This window comes from Rhinatrema bivittatum, chromosome 16, assembly GCF_901001135.1.
Source record: "Rhinatrema bivittatum chromosome 16, aRhiBiv1.1, whole genome shotgun sequence".
NCBI classification, from domain to species: Eukaryota; Metazoa; Chordata; class Amphibia; order Gymnophiona; family Rhinatrematidae; genus Rhinatrema; species Rhinatrema bivittatum.
The window spans coordinates 42,157,671-42,165,150 of record NC_042630.1 but is presented as its reverse complement, the minus strand read 5'-3'; positions in this window follow the sequence as shown (position 1 = coordinate 42,165,150).

Below are 7,480 nucleotides of genomic sequence, written 5' to 3'. Positions count from 1 at the left end.
TGGGGGGGTGGGTTAGGTAGGGGAAGGGAGGGGAAGGTGAGGGGAGGGCGAAGGGAACAGAGGCAGGCTGCGCGCCGACCTCGGATTTTAATGGATACACACGGCTACGCGCATGTCTATTGAAATCCCGCGTACTCTTGTTCGAGCCTGGTGCGCGAACAAAAGTACGCGTGTGCGCAGATTTATAAAATCTGCCCCATATTGTTTATCCCATGTCCATTTGAATTCTTTGATTGTTTTTGTCTTAATCATCACTCAGAAGGGTATTCCAGGCATCTATCACCCTCTCCATGAAGAAATATTTCCTGATGTTGGTTCTGAGTCATCTCCCTTGGAGTTTCATTTCATTACCCCTAGTTCTACGTATTTCTTTCTAATGGAAAAGGCTCAAAGTTCATGCATCACTAAAACCTTTCAGGTATCTGAAGGTCTGATATCATATCTCCCCTCTACCTCTTCTCTTCTAGGGTATACATACTTAAATCTTTCAGCCTCTCATCATAAGTCTTCCAATCCTGACCCTGTACCATTTTGGTCGCCTTTCTCTAGGCTGCCTCTATCCTGTGTCTGACATTTTTGAGATATGGTCTCCAGAATGGAACATAGTACTCCAGGTGAGGCCTCACTAAAAACCTCTACATGTGCATCAATCATCTCTTTTTAATTACTGGTTATTCCTCTCTATGTAGTTTAACATTCTTCTGGCTTTAGCTATTGCCTTGTCACATTGCTTCACAATCTGACAATGAAACAGTACTCTTCACACTAGAATGCATTTACTTTTCAAAGTCAAGTCACACAGGACTGTAAGCATAACTCCTAGATCTGAGGAAGGCAGCAGGATGGGCAGACAGGCAGGAAGAGGACTGCCACAGCTGGCAAGGTAGGTGGACAGAAAGGGGAAGAATGCGGGTATCAGAAGGGCTGGATGTTTCAAAAGGCACACTAGGTCAATGCGTAGGTTGGAAAAAATCTGTAGATGATAGGCCATCTAAAGATTTTCTGTCTCCCAACTCTGCTGAATCTAAGCAAAGAACAGTATGCTACTCCAGCCCATCTGCTGTCAGGCAGCCTTCAGGGAACAGCATAAGATAGTAGGGATGTGAATCGTTTTTCAACGATTAAATTTATCGTCCGATAATGTTAATATCGTCTTAAATCGTTATAGAACACAATACAATAGAAATTCTAACGATTTATCGTTAAAAATCGTTAAATCGTGTTAGTGAGCACTAACAGAAAATGATACAAATTGACACTTTCCAGGTCAGTAAAGGTCAGTTAGGAATGAATATGTGTTCCTATTGGCTGGCTGCCCTCTTATCTATTGATGTTACCAAGGTTCCCACTGAGGTAATGGTTGGGGGGATGTGAAATGGAAACAGTTGGAAGCTTGACAAAAAAAGTAACGTGATGATCATCACTCATGTGACTAGAACTTGTTTGTTTATTATTTTTGTTATTTTTGTCAGGAAGCTCCCCCCTGTCTGTGAAGCCAGCCTCTCACTAGTAATGCAGGGAAGGAGCTGTCTCACCCTTCACCATCCTCCCCCCCCCCTCACCCACACACCATTCACTGGCTGGGACATGGGGAGGGGAGGAGTGAGGGTCAGGAAGCTCCCCCCTGTCTGTGAAGCCAGCCTCTCACTAGTAATGCAGGGAAGGAGCTGTCTCACCCTTCACCATCCTCCCCCCCCCCCCTCACCCACACACCATTCACTGGCTGGGACATGGGGAGGGGAGGAGTGAGGGTAGGCAGCTCCCCGCTGTCTGTGAAGCCAGCCTCTCACTAGTAATGCAGGGAAGGAGCTGTCTCACCCTTCACCATCCTCCCCCCCCTCACCCACACACCATTCACTGGCTGGGACATGGGGAGGGGAGGAGTGAGGGTCAGGCAGCTCCCTCCTGTCTGTGAAGCCAGCCTCTCACTAGTAATGCAGGCGGGATAGGGCACTGCATGCAGGAAGATCACAACACCCCTGGTGTCAGGGTTAGGGCACTGTGTGCAGGAAGATCACAACACTCCTGGTATTAATAGGGATAGGGCACTGTGTGCAGGAAGATAACAACACCCCTGGTGTCAGGGTTAGGTCACTGTGTCCAGGAAGATCACAACACTCCTGGTATAGGATAGGGCACTGTGTGCAGGAAGATCACAACACCCCTGGTGCCAGGGTTAGGGCACTGTGTGCAGGAAGATCACAACACTCCTGGTATTAATAGGGATAGGGCACTGTGTGCATGAAGATCACAACACCCCTGGTGCCAGGGTTAGGGCACTGTGTGCAGGAAGATCACAACACCCCTGGTGTCAGGGTTAGGGCACTGTGTGCAGGAAGATCACAACACTCCTGGTATTAATAGGGATAGGGCACTGTGTGCAGGAAGATCACAACACCCCTGGTGTCAGGGTTAGGGCACTGTGTCCAGGAAGATCACAACACTCCTGGTATAGGATAGGGCACTGTGTGCAGGAAGATCACAACACCCCTGGTGTCAGGGTTAGGGCACTGTGTGCAGGAAGATCACAACACTCCTGGTATTAATAGGGATAGGGCACTGTGTGCAGGAAGTTCACAACACCCCTGGTGCAAGGGTTAGGGCACTGTGTGCAGGAAGATCACAACACCACTGGTATCAGGGTTAGGGCACTGTGTGCAGGAAGATCACAACACTCCTGGTATTAATAGGGATAGGGCACTGTGTGCAGGAAGATCACAACACCCCTGGTGCCAGGGTTAGGGCACTGTGTGCAGGAAGATCACAACACCCCTGGTGCCAGGGTTAGGGCACTGTGTGCAGGAAGATCACAACACTCCTGGTATTAATAGGGATAGGGCACTGTGTGCATGAAGATCCCAACACCCCTGGTGCCAGGGTTAGGGCACTGTGTGCAGGAAGATCACAACACTCCTGGTATTAATAGGGATAGGGCACTGTGTGTACACGAAGATCACAACACCCCTTGTGCCAGGGTTAGGGCACTGTGTGCAGGAAGATCACAACACCCCTGGTATCAGGGTTAGGGCACAAGTTCTAGTCACATTGACTGATCACATTACTTTTTTTGTCAAGCTACCAACTGTTTCCATTTCCCATCCCCCATATACTGTCAGTGGGAACCTTGGTAACATGAATAAATAAGAGGGCAGCCAATAGGAATACATATTCATTCCTAAACTGACCTTAACTGACCTGAAAAGTGTCAAATTGTATCAATTTCTGTTAGTGCGCACTAACTCCCGTTAGTGCGCACTAATCGGAAAAAACGATTTCTAACGATTTTTCAACGAAATAATCGTGCCTAACACGATTTTCTTCTCCTGCCACACGATTTCAATCGTTAAGACGATATGGCACACGATTCACATCCCTATAAGATAGGGTGAGGTTAGAGGGGTAGAGCAAAGAAGAGTTACTCTGCTTCTTAATCCAAACCCTGCTGCTTCCTCCCAAATAATATGCTGCCTTTTGCCAGGGGGCACATCTAATCTGATGGATGATGGATCAAGTGTGATATTTGCTGGGGTTTCTGCACATACATTGTTGGCTCAGTACATTGGCCATTCAGTCCTTCAATAGCCTTCAATACTACTCTTAATCTCCCTACATTTTCTTGTAGCTATCTTTCCTTTTATTTTACAACTCACTACCTGAATGGATTTTGCTTAAATGTCAAGTAATACAATCTCTGCATACTGTTTAATCCTATACATTAATAGCAATAGCCATCATCCATTCCAGCATGCACAAGTGTTCCCTAGTCTTGGAATGTTAAACTGGACCTGATCTCCTGATGTCTTTTAAGAGAATTGCATGTATTTGAATAGAATTTTAGCAATTTTTTAAACGTCTGATCCTTTAATGATTGCACCCTATACATTTCTTTTCAGTGTAGCAGACAGATCAGGAACATTTACTTATGAGGCACTGCCTCCCATGAGACCTTTCAGAGATCATTTCCTCTGGGTGCTGCCATATTGTACTGTAAATATTAGTGCTGGCTTAGCTTGCTTTAGCATTCCTTCTTTGATTCGAGAATCAAGGTCAGAGCAAAATGTAGACAAAATGCTGCCTGTTACAGTTTTGGGGGTATGAAGGGCCTTTTGGAGTAGAGTAATGCAAAGGAAAGAGGTGACACTCAGGGTTTTGCTAGAATGAGGAGCTGAGATTTTTTTTTTTTTCCCCAGGATGGGCTATAAACATGTTCCCAGGAAGGTTTGGCATGCATGTTAGACTGGCATGAATGATATATATCAGGAGAGTACAGCTGGAGATGGGGAGAGAGAGAGACATAAACAGGTAGAGAATTAAGAAAAGATGGGTGAAATGTAGGCTGACACAATGGAGGAGAGAGAGTGAGTGTGAAAAGCTGTCAAAGGGATCCCAGTCAGGATTGCCAGGCACTGAGCAATATGTGGTATTCCGAACATTGTTGTGTGAAATTGTCTGTAATAAAAGAAAACAGCAAATGCACATGCTCAAAGCCCTTGAGTACCTGCTTCTTTTTCTTCTTTAAGGAGATGCTCGAAATCTGCAACGTACTGAGCAGTAAAGTCTGAATTAGTCATTTTTTTTTTTATAGACATGAAGACAGACTGTGATTAATATTCCAAGTACTTTGCATAGGGTCCCATTCTTTCTTGGTTGTGCCCTAAGTAATTTTGATGACAGAGCTGAGGGATCTTTCAGGAATTTACGTTCAAGGCTGTGTGAAGAAGGATCCTCTTTATTTGCGTGAGCAAATTTCTAAGCTGATTCTGTAGCTCTGATTAGAAAGGTTTCTGGGGCTGAAAAATATCCCTTCTCCTTATATGTGTCAGAGACAGTATGAGCTTCAAGTACTTTAAGGTTAGTACAAAGTTATTCAGTTCATTATTAATTCACAAAGAGCAAGGGGAAATGTTTCTTCCTTAATATAAAATAATATGATATAACTCCTGTAAGGGACAGCAAGAGAAGTGGACATTTTATCCCTAATATAAAATTATATGATATAACTCGTTTATGGGGGACAGCAAGGGATGCAGTCATTATTTCCTTAAAGTGATTATATTATTGTGTAAATTACATGCCATGGACAATGAGACATTTATTTCATAAATTTAAAGTTATGCATTGACTCTGTCTCGTATTGGATCAGTAAAGGCACCTGGTGTTTCTGCCTCCTCAGAAACACCATGGGTAAAACTTGCACAATTTCATAGCTATCATGCACAATTTTATCGTGGTTATCTAGAAAAGGATGAAACAAAAATAGCTTTCGCACATGGCCTTCTGTAACATCTTCCATGGGTGAAAATTCCCCTTCTACTTTCAGCTCATTCTGAAACACTAATCTACTTGCCTCATAGGTGAGGTTGAAAAATATATTAATTTATTTTCTTTGTATTTCATGGGGGGGTTCCCATTTTTACCGAAACAAGCTAGTCCTTCATTGCATCAAGTCTTGTTTGAGTGTTATTAAGTGGATGATATATCTCTTTAAGTGCTGTTGTGACAGAGAATCTCTAGAGGGAGTGTGTATGCGTACAATATAAGATGGTGTTTGGAATGGGAATGTGCCCCTTTTTCGTGATCCTTTCTTCCTTGGAGGCTGGTTTAAGCTAGAATGAAGCCATGGGTGGGGAGTCTCTCTCTTTCCTCCTTTGCAGTCTCTGGCCAGTGTCCAGCAGGGCTATAGTGCTAGAAGGCTCGGAATGGACTTCTGGGCGGTGCTACTGAGCCACCCAGAAGGAATCATGAATTTTAAGTGTCTGCAATGCCATTCCTTGTACTGGAGAGAAGATGTGAAAGATGTGCGAGTACTGCATGTTATCTCATCATTTAAAAGAGGGATACATTCCCAGTTTCTATGCTGTTTGAGGAAAGGGAAACTGTGATGCCATTGAGAAACAGAGGAAGAGTGTTTTGCTATTATTGTTATTGTTGCTGTACATTAGTGCTGGGACTATGTGAACCTTGGTTTAATCATTGAATTTGAGTTTTCTTTGACTCTGGAAACTCCAGATTTCTGGTTTGAAGATACCTTTTGAGTGAGCCTATCCTTTACCCTAAGGTGTGGGTTCATGTCATGGGAGGCCTGTTTCAGTGAAAGAAGAGTAGGGTTGAAGACTTCAGGTTTCAGAGGGTGCAGTAAAAGGGGGTCATTGAGGGGAAAGAAAGACCTCTGGAATTTATTTTCCTGCCAATTTGAGAAGACTCAACCCTTACCTTTGTGCCAGGCCCACTGCACCATCTTCTTGACCAGTGACTGGTGCTTAACACACAAACAGGCATCAGACACTTTATCATTTTATGTGCCCTAATGAGGGGTTACATGCAGAAAAATGTGTGAACCCTCCTAAAACTTGGGGGATTTTGTGCATTTTTGCATGTGAATCCCCATTTTCAAAAGATTTAGCAGATTTTCTCCTTCGCAATGGTATAATTTAAGGCATAGATTGCTATGTGCAAAATTTTATTTCAATTCAAAATTAATGAGCTGCTGCAATGCAAGATCAGACAAAGCAGCTCATTTATTATGGGCTTTGTGAAGTCTGACACAAAAAAAAGGCTTTGCGGCTGATTTTACTTTTTCTGTTGGTCCCTGAAGCAAATTTTTGCTTAAATGTTTGTAACCCAACTGATTTACGTGGGTAGCAAACGTTCACACTAAATAAGTCAAAACCCCAGTGGCCAGTAGTTGTTCCACCTTCAGACAGCAAAATACTGCACGGAGCGGCAGTAGCCACAGAGGCATTCACGGAGCGGGATGCCAGTGGTTTGTGTTCCACCTTCACGGAGCGGAAGGTTGGAGGGCTGCCATCTCCAAAAAAAAACAAAAAACAAAAAACCAAAACAAACAAACAAAACAGAGGTTGGTAAGAGTATGGGGCAGGGGTGTGGCCGTTTATTGCGGCAGTTGCTACCCCTGATTGAGCTGGATGTTCATTGGGATGCGGATACGGCACTGCTCTCTGCATTGGTGGAGGGGTGGAAGGGAATTGGGGCCGGAGGGTGCTGGAAGCCAATAGTGACGGAGGAGGGGGAGAAAAAAAGGGGGGGGGGGAAGATTAAAAAAAAAAATGGATAAACTGCGTAGCTTGCTGGGCAGACTGGATGGGCCGTTTGGTCTTCTTCTGCCGTCCTTTCTATGTTTCTATGTTTCTATGTTTCTATGAAAATCACATGGGTCAGTACATCAACCTCACAATGAGAAACCCTTCTAGTCTCTCTGGATTTTTTTAAATGCTCCATTTCCCACTATAACTCGGTAAATCTTTAAACTTCTTCAGTCTCATTTGTATCCTTTTGTTATCATATTTCAGCAGTTGACTTGGCAAAACCTTATCCATTGGCACTGACTTCCTTTCTTTCCTGGGTTTAACCCTTTTTGAATGCCTGCGAACTCTCAGGATCTTGACAATGCCTAGATTTTTTTTGTTTCTGTAAAATTTGTTTCTCCTCCTTCTATCTTTGTTCATGATTTTTCCTTTTG